Raw genomic sequence first — 14,760 nt, 5'->3', positions numbered from 1 at the left:
CTTATACAATATTGCAAATTTCTGTCCACAGTTCTTCAGACACTATATATCAGACCTAATCCCTTAGATCTATTCATTACTTCCACTTCATGTTCACAGGAGATGTTATTTAGGTCTTGTTTGTATGGCCTTGTTTGGTTTTCCCTACTTTCTTCAATTTAAGTCTGAATTTTGCAATAGGAAGCTCATGATATGAGCCACAGTCAGTTTCATCTTGTTGATTGTATAGAGCTTCTCCACTTTGGCTGCAAAGTATATAATCAATCTGATTTTGATGTTGACTATCTGGTCATGTCCATGTATAGAAGCACCTTTTGCATTGTTGAAAAAAGAATGTTTGCTGTGCCCAGTGAGTTATCTTGCCAGAACTCTATTAGCTTTTGCCCTGCTTCATTTTGTACTCCAAGGCCAAAATTGCCTATTATTTCAATTATCTTTTAATTTCCTAGCATTCCAATTGTCTACAACGAATAGGGCATCTTTCTTGTTATTTCTAAAAGATATTGTAGGTCTTCAGATCTTCATAGAACTGATCAACTTTGGTCTTTTTGGCAACAGTGGTTGGATCATAGACTTGTATTACTGTGATGTTGAACACTTTACCTTGGGTCCAAACAGATCATTCTGTCATTTTTGAGATTATACCCCACTATTGCTTTTCTTACCTTTTTATTGATTTTAAGGGCTACTCTATTTCTTCTACAGGATTCTTGCCCATAGCAGTATATATGGTGATCACGTGAATTAAATCCGCCCATTCCCACACATTTAAGTTTGCTGACACCCAAGATGTTGATGTTTAATCTTTCCAAATCCTAATTGATCACATCTAGCTTACCTTCATTCATTGATCTCACTTTCCAGGTTCCTATGTGATATTGATCTTGAAGCATCAAGCATCAGATTTTCCCTTTGTCACTAGATGCATATGAAGATGAGCTTCCTTTCAGCATTGGTCCAGCTGCTTCATTAGTACTGGAGCTACTATAGTTGTCCTCCACTCTTCCCCTGTAGCATATTGGTTGCCTTCTGATCTGAGGGGCTTCCAGGTCAATATCTTTTATCTTTCTAATACTGTCTATAGGGTTTTCTTGCCAAGATGCTGGAGTGGTTTGCCAGTTCCTTCTCCAATGGATCACCTTTTGTCAGAACTCTCTATTATGATCTGTCCATTTTAGATAACCGTGCCTGCTATAGTTCATATTTTCATTGAGATATGCAAACACCTCTGCCATGTCAAGGCAGTGTTCCAGGAGGGGCTACTATATATACTACTATATATCAGGTATTGCATAATCTACTAATAAGCCTAGGATTTGTTAGGTTTTTTCCCAGGGGGTTTTTTAGTCATGGATAGGGTCTTTCTCCTTTGTTATTCAAATAAGAATACTCTCCCAGGGTATCAGGAAAGACTATTGCATGTGGAATAAATAGTCTTAAAGTTGTAAACTATTTAGGGGGAGATGTTCCTAGTACAGCTTTTTCATCCAGTCTTGAAGTCTTTTCTGAACAATGGATGTGTGAACACTAGTCAGTTCTAATCTATCTGTGATTTTATAGAATCACCGAATTTTATATTTGGAAAGGACCTCAGTGGCCATGTACTGCGATCCATACATCAAAGGAATTCCCAGTATAGCACATAATGACAACAATGGTCATCCAACTTCTACTTGAAGATCTTCCTTCAATAAGAGGGAAGCCATCATCTTCCAAGATAGTCCATTCTACTTTTGAATAAGTTTGTTGAGTTTTTTTTTTCCTGAAAAGAAGCCAAAGTGTGCCTCTTTGTAACTTCTACTTAATGCTTCAAGTTTTGCCTTTTATGGCTAAAAATAACAAATTTAATCACTCTTGCACATGATAGTATTTCACTCCTTTGAAAATAATGATCATTTTGCCCCTGAGTTTTAAATTCTTCAGACTTTACAGCCCCTCAACCATCCTGGTGTTATCTTCTGGACACTCTCCTACTTATCAATGTTTTTCTAAAATTGCAGTGCCCATAACTGAACACATGATCCAGAAGTATTCTGACCAAGGTGGAACCCAGAGTCATTGAAAATCATTGATTAATTCCTGAAAGGTATACCTCTCAATGCCTGCCAACATTGTATTTTTTTTGTGTGTGGTTCACATCACATTGCTCAATCACACAGAACTTTCTAGTTCATCACAATCTCCAGATTTTCTTCATAAAAACTGCTATGTAACCATGTAGAGGCTATAGCCACCTCTGTCTGTTTCAGTTTTAACTGTAAAATGTGGTTCAAAAAGATCAAATGAGATAATATATGCAAAGTAGTTTTAAAATCTAAAAAAACTACATAAAATTATTCATATTATCTTCATTTTGAAGATGAGGAAATCAAGACTCAGAGAGAGAACTTAAATGACTTGTTCCTAGTCACACAGCCAGATTTAGGATTTAACCTAGGTCTCCTGTACTTCAGTCCAGTGTTCTTTCCACTATACTGAACTACTTCTATAATTTAATCCCTTAATAATATCTGAATGTCAGTGTGATACAATGAATGGAGGGCTAGCTTGTGAGTTGCCAAGAACTGGGTTCAAGGTCTCCCTCTGAGGTACTGTGAGAGATGATCTCTGAGAATCTCTCAGGAATGAAGCCTCCTCAGGGAGTTAATCGCTTCTTGTTCTGTTGAAACACTTGCAGTCGGTTGAACTTCTAAAGAAACATGCTTTTCAATACATCTGGCAAGATAACACACTGGTTACAGCAAACATTTTTTTTTCAACAACACAAAAGGTGCTTCTGTACGTGGACATGACCAGATAGTCAACATCAAAATCAGATTGATTATATACTTTGCAGCCAAATTGGAGAAGCTCTATACAATCAACGAGATAAAACTGACTGTGGCTCAAAGTGGTATACAAAAAATATAAGATATGATCCATACCCTTTCAAGAGATTACAATCTGGTTGGGTGAGACAAGACATGACTTTATGAAAAATTAACAGCAGCAACAACTCCCAGCAATAGTAATGATATAAAATGAAGATAGAGACTATGTTCATTGAAAAACAAATCTTTTGATTTTATTAAGTTGGGGGAAACTATAATAGTTTCATTTAGATTTCTGGGATATTTGCTCTGTAGTTTGTAAAAGGCCTCAGAAAGGCTATTTCAGGAGACAGGAGACTAGGGGTAGACTTTATAGTGCATGGAGATCTTAAAAAGAAAAGGGAGAGTCTGTTACTATGAATGACATCATGTCTTTCTTTGTAAACTACATTTTCTATAAATCTGTGTAGTAGTTCTGCAGCATGGAGATACTCTCTTAGTTATGATTTTCACAAATGGAGACCAGTGATGGAGGTTAAAGGTTTTGTTTCTTTGTTTTACTTGGTTATAGCTGGATGGTAGTTGCGAGACAGCCAAATTTTGCAGTGGCAGATATGGAAAAGCAAGTGCCTAGAGGCTTGAGGCTGAGCATTATGCAGAGAAACGCAGGTGGTTGAAAGTTGTCAATGAGTAGGAGGAGTATCTGTAGGAAAAAGCTAAGGTATCTGATCATTTACATTGTTTGCAAGAAGCTTAGTACTTCCAGGAGCTATAGGGAGGTTTCCTGCCACCTCCCATGGAGTGACTGGGGTATGCTCAGCCTGCTGAGATAGAAGGATTACAGGGGAAGTAGTAAAACTATCTGTGTCTCTCTTCTACGGTGTTCAAGATACAAGGTTGAGTTGGGGGTGGAGACTCAGAGAGTAGATTAATAACTTGTCCCAAGAGGCCTGAAAGGTACTAGCTTGGTAAATAGTGATGACAAGATTTGCTGCTCAATTATAATGCTTCCTTATTCACTTTGCATTCTGTTTTATATGTTTCTTTTATCTTGCTATATGCTTAATTCTGGCTAGGTCAAAGAGCCAATAGAAAAATGAAGGCTTGGAAATAATGTAGTGGAGTAAAAGATGGGGGTCCTAAAGGTGGAATCACAAGAGATGCCCAAAGAGTGTTTCTTTGTTTTTAACAAATTCATACCTTAGAAAAGCATAGAAGGGATAATTTTAAAAATCTACTATAATTTGTATTTAGCATAATATATTGGATGGGGGTCAGTCAGGGAAGGTCAGAAAGACTTAGATTCATCTGTTTCATTCTTTGTCTGTGATCTGTACATGAGCCACTGACCTGTCAGTGCCCCAGGTGATTCTAAGACTTTGAGATTCAGGACAGTTGTCCATCAACACAGGTGGAGGGACTTTATTCATTGGTCATTCCCTATAGCAGCAAAATCCCAGGTCAGACTAAAATAAAATAATTTACACTAACCTTTAGGATAGCAGAAAGAACACCATATTTATAGTAGGAGAAATTAAGTTTACATCCCATAATGACTTTGGCCAAATCATTTCACATCTCTGGGATTCAGTTTTCTCATCTACAAAATGAGGATTAGAATGTATCGGTTTCCTTCGTCTCTAAATCCTAGAACCTATGAGTCATATTGACTTCTCAGCCTTACAATCTTTTTGTTTTTGAGGATGAATTTTAGCCTTTCCATAATGAACAATGGCATTTTTGGAGATGAAACTTTATTGGACTTCCTGCCAAAATGGCTTCCTGAACAGAAGGCAAATCCCACACACCTATTTCAGCAAAACCATGAATTTTTTCCAAGATCAAATAATGATCAAGAAATCCAGTTAGAGACTCTATTAAGTGACTTCTCTATAACTACTGAAGAAAAAGTTAGCTCTATACCCACTAGAAAAGGGCACCTCTCTAGCAAAATGAGTGCCAGTATGAGCAGAGACACAACACAGACAGAACATGCAAAGCTCTGTGTCCAGAGGTAAGAAGAGCAGAGAGATTCTCTGAGAAAATCACAGGATACTCAGAAAGCTCCATGTTATGGATCTTGGAAGCCCTAGAGAAGGGCAAGGGGCAGAAACCAATGCTGTGCCAACCTGCATGACATTGCAGTGTTCAGATAGGAACACCCTTGGTCCAAGGTGTCTGAAGCACTTTATAGTTTGTCCTGAGCCACCAGAGGGAACCCTGAAGATCTTTCACTTTGAAACTCAAAGATCCAGGAACTCTAACTCTGTACAAGGTGGAATAACCCAAGGGACCAGGCTCAGACCAAGCAAGGCCAACCAGTTCACCCAAAGGTGCAATAGGTGGAAGAACCTAGCCCAGGAGCAAAATACCAATTTAGAAACTAAAACTGGAGAGATGAGTAGATCAAAGAAAACACTAATCAGTATAAAATCATTGCAAGTCCATCTCTGTAACAACTGTAAGTAGAGACTGAAGGAAAAATGGATTTTCTACAAGGACTACATAAATACCTAGAAAAAATGAAGCAGGGGATAAAAATGCAATAAAAGCTTCCACAGAAAGAATTGGAAGGAAAATAAGTAGCTTAGAAAATAAAGTATAAACCTTACCCCAGAAATGGACTCCCTAAAAACTAGAATAGAGCAAACTGAAATCAATGACTCTATGAGTCAGAAGAATTATTAGGATAATTATCAGGACAAAAAAGATTGAAAACCAGAAGAAAATGTACCAAATTTGATATAAAAATCAACTGAACTGGAAAATAGGTCAAGAAAAAATAATTTAGTAATCATTGAACTCCATGAAAATCAAGATAAAACTTTATTTCAAGAAATAAAAATTTCTCAGTACAATCAAAGGCAAAGATAGAAAGAATTGACTAATCACCTCTTGAAAGGAAACCCTTAAGAAAAAGTCCCAGGAATGTCATATCCAAAATCCGTAGTTTCCATATCAAAGAAAAAAAATGCTCCAAATATTCAGAAATAAAAGCAATTCAAGAATCAAGGAACTATAGTTAGGATCATAAGAGACCTGGTAATTTCTACTGAAAACAAAAGGAGATGTTGGGATACAATATTCCAAAAGTCAAAAGAGAGAAGATCATAACCAAAAATAACTTACCTGACAAATATAAGTACAATCTTTTCAAAAAAAATTTTTTCCCATTTTTTAAGCTTTTTTATTTACAGAAGGAAAACAAATTGATCTTTAATGTAATAGAGGACTTCCAAACATTTTTGATGAAAAATATAGAGTTGAATAGAAACTTTGAAATATAAGCACAAGTCCAGAGAACATAAAAAGGTAAATCTATATGAGCAGTATGAAGGAGCTTTGTGATGTTATGATGATGACATTCTAATAGGAGGAAAGAAATACATGCGCCTTTAGAAATTTAATGTTTCAAGGAGGTATTGAGAGTTACAGAAAAAAAAAAGATGAGGTGGGGGGTGGACTGGTTCTGTTCTAAGGGATTTCAGAGAAGATACTACAAGGTAAGCAGAGAAGTATAGTAGTGCAGAAAGGAGGAAGAAGTATGTGGAACTTGCCATTTCTCATAATTGGGGCATATGAGAATATACAAACATGAAAGAAGTGATGGAGGGAGTAGGCATCATATAAACCTGATAGTTAAAAACACACATATGTTGGCTGTAGAAATATTTCAAACAGGTTGGGGAGCCAAATGGGGAGATGGATCTAAAGTGAAGAGTAATAAAAAGGAAGGGATATTCAGATGCAAAAAACAACTCATAATACTGAAGGGAAAATTCAAAGGGGAGAAAGAAAAGAAAGAAAATCTAAATGGGAAATTTTGAGTGCCTCTTAGGCAATTGGGCAATGGCTGAACAAATCGTGGTATATCAACATAATGCAGTATTGTTTTTCTGTAAGAAATGACAAAAAGAAGCAATTTCAGAGAGTAACTTAATTGATACAACATAGATCATGTGGTCACATGAATCCTGAAGATAACCTGTATCAGTACATTTGCTATCTAGTGCTTGGCACCCTTTGAGTGCTCAATCAATACTTATGAGGTATTCTAGCAGGCAGCATGAGGCAGGTGCTATTGGATTGGTAAGGAGAGAGATAATTACTACCTCTTTCTGGATCCCACCCTCCTGTGCATGGCACCATTGTTTCCCAAATCTTCCTTTTGGACATAATTCTCTGGTCAATTCCTTTTGCTCCAATCATCAGGAAAATGGGTTTTATTTTGTGAGAAGACAACGGGAAAAGGAAGTGCCTAAGGGGTCACTTTGGCAATACTAACTCCCAACTCACCCACAAACTTCTGCATACCAATAACTTTGTCTCATTTACCTAGAGCTGCAGACTCACGTTTCCCCTTTTCTTCTCTGAAAAGTTATAAAAATATGAAAAAAAACCATATTTTTTATTCAGCTCCTAGCCCCCATGCCAGTATAAGTTCCAGCTTAAACAAAACTCTGTCTCTGTTTCTCTCCTTCTCCCTATCTCTGTCTGTCTCTGTATTTGTCTCTCTGTCTCTTTCTCTCAAACCATACTATGAAATATGAAATAACTATGAAAGAATTAACTGTTTTATCTTAAGGAAACTTTTCTTTTTAAAACAATAATGAACAGAAAACACATATGAAAACACAGCATTTGGGAAATACAGTTTCTTCTCTGTTCTAAAAGAGCAAGAATGAGAATGGAGCAAAGGATGGGAAAATGAAGCATCACTAGTTCTGTTTTCAGTAAGTTGAACTATTCCAGCTACCATGTGTCTGTCCTGGGCATTTCTTACATTGGCTGGTCGGCTCTTTTCTTATTGAATCACTTTCTCTGCCTTGACAATTTGCTTGCTGTGGTGCTTGCCTTGGTGCCTCTATTTTTTCACCCCCCAGCGACATGATCTCCAAAAGGTCCAGGCTCGATCTAACCTCACACTCTCAGGTCTCACTCTTCTCATTATGCTCCTCTTCCCCCTATCTTCTTTAGGAATATGAAGCGCTAGGCTATTGGTCAACATCTCTTAGACTTTTCAAGGGTTTGAGTAGGGGGATTCTGGACATTTCTATATGCCAGTGGACATTGTCTCCAGTGCTCTGTTACAATAAGATGATAGAATTAGGGATGAAAGAGACATTGCACATGACTAAATGGTCACTGAGGACTAGCTTGTGCTTTCAAACTCTATGAACTCCTTTCCCCTAGTATCATTATATTTCACACTTCACCCATCTCTACCCCTTATTTTTGAAGAAGAAATAACAATAAATATTACTAACCTGTATTGACAGATGCTGAAATCAAACTAGAAAAGACTTGATTGATTTCCTTCTCCAAATTCCTGGGAATACTTTACTTTTCTCTCTGTTTCCATTTTTTCCCCTCTATCATCTTCCCCAACTCTGACTGACCTTTACCTCCACATTAGAGGTAGCCTTATGAATATTTAGACTGCTTCAACACACTTAAGGAGAACTGGATGAGAAATCAAAAGCATAGGGCTTGAATTCTGATTCTGCCTTTGGGCATATCACCTACCTCCTCTGAACCTCAGTTTCCTCATCTGTATAAAAAAAAAAAAGAAAGTCTGGACTAGATGACCTTGAAGGTACTTTCCAGCTTTAAATTTATGATACTATGTGACCTTGAAAGAGTCACCTAATGCCTCTGGATCTCCCACTCCTTTCTTCAAAAATGAAAGGATTAGATTAGATATTCTCTAAGGTCCCTTCCAGCTCTGTATCATGAGATCCTATGTTCTGACTAAACTCACTGGGCAGTTCATTGAAACAGTATGTTTGATTGATTTTGCAAAAATTAAATTGACCCGTCAGCTCAGTAAAATCATAAAGCTTGCTCTTCCAGTCTACCATAATCTAAAAGCTCATAATTTCACTCAGGACCTCTGTTCACATGACTAGTCATCCAGGTCAGAAGTTTTCCATTAAATTTTAACTCAATTCAAATATTAGAATATTTTGTCCATTTCCATTTTAAAAATAAAAAGTTAGTAAAGGAATTAGGCTACACTAATTTGATTGGATTCTCCATTTATATGCAGTTTATTCTTTAAAGATGTTCAGTGAAGCACCATGTGTTTCAAATTGATGGTAGAAATGGCAGATGCCTTGTGTGAAAACAAGCTCCGATCCCATTGAAATGTTAGAAAAACAGAGTATCCCATAAAGGTCACCTTCCACCATTCATTTTGAGCTGTTATATCTATCGGTCAGCACACAAAGGATATTTATGCAGCTGTAATTGCTATCATTTGATTCATTTTCCTAAATCCTACTGGGTATGCTCCATAAATTGGTCTTTCTGGAAAAACCAAACCAATCACCTGGTTTATGATGAGTGCCAAGCATAATCTGATTTTTCACTGACTGCTTGTTCACATGGGAGTTTTTCTCTGGTCAGTGAAGGTGTGTTAGCTTGCAACTGTGGGGAAAGAAGTTAATTTCAGAAAAGGAAAATAGAAATCAAGATGAAAGTGTTTTATGCTTTTCATTGAAGAGTTATTTCTTCAGAAGTGCTGGTGTGTGATGTTGCAAAGGAAATGAGGAACAGATTTCTGTCAAGCATTAAACATCATGTACACTTTATCTTGATATTGCCCCAAAACAAGTCTCAATTCAATGACAAATAAATTGGAGAAAAATGACTGATTCTAGGAAACTCTTTTGCTCATTTGTAATGTAACTGAAATAATTTTTGTTTTGCAAAATGATCACCAAGTTTCTGAAAAACACCTTTTTTAAAAAGTAGTATTCTATAGACCCAAAGCAGTGTGATGACAAATGAAATATGTGTTCAGAAGACAATGCCCACCACAGCCTCCCTCAACAGAAATGGAATACTTAGTAGGAATATGAATCTCACTAAACAACATAAATTAAATACTCAGAACAGCACAAAATTTAGAAAGTAAGATGTGTGGTTAGAAGTGGTGGTTTTTGTAGAGTAGGAATCTTTTTATGTGGAAATGAAAAACAACAACTTCCTTTGAGTGCATCAAAGGGGACAAGATTCTATCCATATGTAAGCTTGTCCGTGGTTTTAAATGTATGTAATTTAGGAATCTGTCATATCACTTTCATGTTGCTACTTAGTAAATTTATGCAGTGATAAAGAAGATAGGAATAGGTATAATACCTGTGATTTCACTGATGTTGGGAATTTCCGGATATTCTTTCTTGTGCCCCATAGCCAATTTGTGTCCAATTCCCTTCTATTTTACTTTCATAATAACTCTTGCTTATGCCTCCTTCTCTCCTCTGACACTGCCACTATGCCAGTGAAGGTCTTTATCACCTCACATCTGTACTATTGCAATAGCTTTCTGGTTGGTTTCTCTGCCACAAGTTTCTCCCCCACCCCAGTCTATCTATCCTTCACTCAGTTGTCAAAGTGATCTTCCTAAAGTCTGTGACTATGTAAATCCTCTGACTGTCACTACCCTTCTCTTTAAACTCTAGCAGCTCCCCTTCACTTCTAGGATTACATATAAAATCCTCTGTTAACCATTCAAATTCTTCATAACCTCCCCTCACCTCTTACATTTCTTATTTTCTAACACCTTACACACACACACACACACACACACACACACACACTCTTCATGTACCCTGCCAATTAGTGACACTAGTCTTTTTGCTGTTCTTCGAACAAGATGCTCCATGTCCTGACTCCAGGAATTTTCTCTGTCTCCCTCGCCACTACTCCCATGCCTATAATTCTCTTCTTTCCCGTATCTGCCTCCTGGCTTCCCCGGCTCCCTTCAAGTCTCAACTAAAATCTACATTCTACATAAAGCCTTTCTTGATCCTTCTTAATTTAGTACCTTCCCTCTATTATTTCCAATTTATCCTGTTTATAACTTTCTTGAACATAGTCGTTTGTATGTTGTCTTCACCATCACACTGTGAGCTCCTTGAGAGCAGAAATTATTTTTATATCTTTCTTTTTATCCCCAGTGGTTAACACAGTGCCTGTCATACAGTAGGCACTTAAATATTTATTGACTGATTGAGTCTAGGTATGAAAATACTTTCTACCAATGTAGGTTGGCACTTTCTCTTTAACTTATAGTTTTAGATGGTGATTTTGAACACTGAGAAGTTAAGTCATATACCTAGAACCATGTAGCCATCATGACAGTCAGAACTTGAATTCAGGTCTCCCCAGCTTCAGAGTTAGCCTTTATCTACTCTACAGCATCACTCCTCAGTGCAATATAGTAGAGTCAATTGGCTTTGACCCCCTTATTTTTATATACTTTTACTAAAGTTCTATTCTGATGCTTCATCATCATATGGAAGTAAATTTAGGTTGTACCAATGCAACTCAAGCCCTGGGAGATTCTACCAAGCTGGAAAGGCTTGGAGTATGTTTCTAGGTATGGACTGTCTATCTGTCAATTGAAAACAAAACTAGCTAAGTTCAGGGAGGATCATTACCGTAAAGCTGGTGACCACATGTTGACTATTATTAGTTCTCCCAACTCAATCATCTACCACAGCAGTGCTCCTTAACATTTTTTTTTGTTGTATGAACCCTTTTCAATGGCAACAAAAATATGTTTTAAATCTCTAGGGTGATTTAATATGCTACTTGTAATATTCTTCTAGATATACACATTTTTTAAACTAAACAGATTTATTAGAATATAGTTCAGGTAAGGTTTAAAACATAGCAACTATGAAGGAAGTCATGATAATTTTAAATTAATTGTTTCACACAAAACTGATAATATAACCAACTGCTCATAACTCAGAACACAGACATTAAATCCAGAGCTTTCCCTGCTTCAGAAATATCCATCCTCACATCTTTGCTATTTTAGCAGGCCAGGGAATATTCTTGTTATCTTTCTATTTAAATTTAAAAGCATTAATATGCCACCATCATTTTACTTTATATATTTATCCTGTTCATGATCTAGAATTTTGGCTGAAGGCTTGTAATCATAGAAAAGTTAATTAATTTCTTCAACCTATCCCTTCTCAATATTGTCTTTCCCATTGATCTTGGCCAATAGCTTGTCTGGGGTCAGGAGCTGCACTGAGTATCTTAATGTTGTCTTGGTACCAATTTTTCCCAAGTGGTTCAATGCTTCCTCACTGATGTTAATTCTGTTTGTCTGGGGGCTTGTTTTTTTTTATTATATGTTTTACTTCTTGTGGCATATACAACATGGAGCTGATGATCATCACTATGTCCAGAAGATCAAAGGAAATTCCATGAGGAGAGACCACATCCTCAGTATTCCTAATGACACAGATGCACCAGTTGGGAGTGAAGATGATGGAGACAATGGAAGATGCCAAGGGGTGGTGCTGATAGGTGAAGTGTTCAATGTCCAACATGTATACTTTGTCAACAAACAGCATGCCAGGAACCAATTCAGCTATGCCTTGGTCAATGCACTTGTTTACTATCTTGTTAATCTCTCCTTGTAGCTTGTCTGTGATTTCAGTTTTTTGGGGGCTTCATCAATTGGCCCATTATGGAAAGGTTATCCTGCCCACCCTGGTGCTTTCCATTGGCAACATCCAAGACATACAGGGTTACATCTTGAATTCTCTCTCTCTCTCTCTTTCTCTCTCTCTCTCTCCCTCTCTCTCTCTCTCTCTCTTTCTTTCTCTCTTTCTCACCTTTTGGTAAGGGAACATATTCTTCTGCTTCAAGGTCATATTTGGTAGCATATTTATTAGCGTACATATTATACCTGCCTTGCCCCTTCACTGCATGACTTTTGCTTCTATGTAAATCACCCTCCACTCACTCTTTCTGCAAACTTTCAAAGATGTTGGGGTCCAGTTTCAACTGTTTGGTTTCTTTTGCTGTTTAAAGACATACAATTACATGGCTGATGGTCTTGCCATATACTCCCATAGGGTTTTTAGTCTCACACGGAATTAGTTTTGTGACTTCACCTTCGTTAACTTCCTTGGTCTCCTTCTTTCCTAGAACAATTGCCCTTCTCAAGCTTTCCATCAGAACTTCTATCTTCTTAATTTCTGTAGAGTAGACTTCACTTCCCACTATGGGACAGAAGGGAGGCTTACTACTCAACTCTTGAGCAGCACCCAGGACTAGAGCTGTTTTGCTAGTTCCAAGAAGTCCTGCCATCAAAACAGCCCTCCTATCCATTTTGTTTAATTTTTACTAATTCTACTATCATACCACATACCTTGTAGGCATTCTTCTGCCCCATAAGCCCTCACAAGCTGCCTGCTTGACCAGACCACCCTTGTCCAGTACTAGCCCCTTCAAGTGGCTGTGCAGGTGGCATGATGCACTGGGTCTTCATTGTGTTTTTCACCTTCTTGATCTTCATCTTTCAGCTGAGAGTAGGTACAGTCAATCAACAAGGTAGACTGGCAAACTCTGTGCCAGATATATATACTAAAGGCTTGTAAAAACTTTTCCTCCCAAAGATCCAAATTGCAGGAGAAACAAACCTATAATGCTTTAAATATGCACATACTTGTTGTCACAAGAGAAATATGTATTTATAACATAATATAACAATTATTTGATGTTTAATGAAGAATATTTAGTTCAGACTCTTTAGACCATATTGAGAACTACCAAGGGGCTTCCATTAAGAGACAATACATAGTTTAGGCCTAGAAAGAGCAGAGATTTTTTTTAAACTAATTACTTGTAATCTACACTTACTTCACACAGGACTTTGCAATGGGACATAGGAGATGAAAGAGTAAAGAGTTGATAATTATTTTTAGGTTGTGAGCCTGAATGGATGGGGGAATGGTGGTACCCTCAATAGTGATAGGGAGTTTAGAAAGAGGGGAGGACTTAAGGCTAATTAAGAGGAGTTCAGCTTTGGACATGTGGAGTTTAACACGTCTATGGAATATCCAGTTGTCTCCTCAAAGAACCTGAATAAGCACCTTAACAATAAGAACTGGTTTATTTTGTCTTTAAAAGTAGGCTCATAGTAGATATAGAGCTGGAAGAGTCTTGGAGGTAGTCTAGTTCAATTCCTTCAGTCTTCCCCTTCCAAACTGATTTTTTTTGACTAGGTGAAAGAGGCCATTATTTGACTCATTTCTTACTTAGTCTTAATCATTGAATGTGTATTGCCTCAGACAAACTGAGGCCTGGGAAAGACCTTAGCTTAAACAGATCAAGGTTTCCCACTGCATCCAGGGCTATCTCTAGGCATCTTGATCTATACGTTGCCACTGGACCCAGATAGCTATGGAAGAGAGAGTGAGGCTGGTATCTTTATACAGCCCTGCCTCGTGTAAATTCAATTCACGTGCAACTCATGACATCATCTTCTCAATGTCATGGTCCTCTTCCAGAATGATGGACAAACAACAACAACAACAACAACAACACCAACACCAACAAGGGAGGAGTAAACTAAGGCACAGAGGTTAAGTGACTTGCTCAAGGTCATATAGATAGTAAATATCACAAGTTGCATTTGAACCTATGACCTCTGACTCCAGAGCCTTCATATTCCTAGTTTTTAGGACAGCATCTGGCACCTAGTAGATTAAAAGTAAATGCTAATAGATTAAGTGATTGATTCTCTCCATCTGGCCTATCACTGGATTTTTTTTTTCTTACTCTCCCTTTCTATTTATTAAGAAGTGTTTCCAAAGTAAATGACAGACCTGCCAATCAAAAGAAAAAGAGGAGGGAATTAAACATGTGCTCAAGAGCTAAGTGATGCAATTGTGTAGTATATATTGCAAGGAATAGTTTTAAATCTTCAAAGAAATTTTAAAAAATGAAAATGGCATTCAAATGAGGTTTCCTGCTTTTTTCTTTGATGTTAAATCTGATCAGGTAAATTGCTTTCAAAAGTTAAAATAGAGAGTTAAAGGTTATGATAATACCAATGCAAAAATAGTCCAGAGAGAAGAGAGGGAGAGTTAATTTAATTATCTCAATGATTTGTGGAGATATAATGACTCTATTA

The 14,760-nt window shown here is 37.2% G+C and overlaps 1 pseudogene; it reads right to left on the bottom strand.

Annotated features, from left to right (window-relative positions):
* Positions 1–11,709: 11,709 nt before the first annotated feature.
* LOC114051953 lies at positions 11,710–13,140 on the bottom strand (annotated as a pseudogene).
* Positions 13,141–14,760: the final 1,620 nt, after the last annotated feature.

This window comes from Vombatus ursinus, unplaced genomic scaffold (assembly GCF_900497805.2).
Source record: "Vombatus ursinus unplaced genomic scaffold, bare-nosed wombat genome assembly UNPS02014807.1, whole genome shotgun sequence".
In the NCBI taxonomy this organism is placed as follows: domain Eukaryota; kingdom Metazoa; phylum Chordata; class Mammalia; order Diprotodontia; family Vombatidae; genus Vombatus; species Vombatus ursinus.
This window is presented reverse-complemented; position numbering and strand designations above follow the sequence as displayed.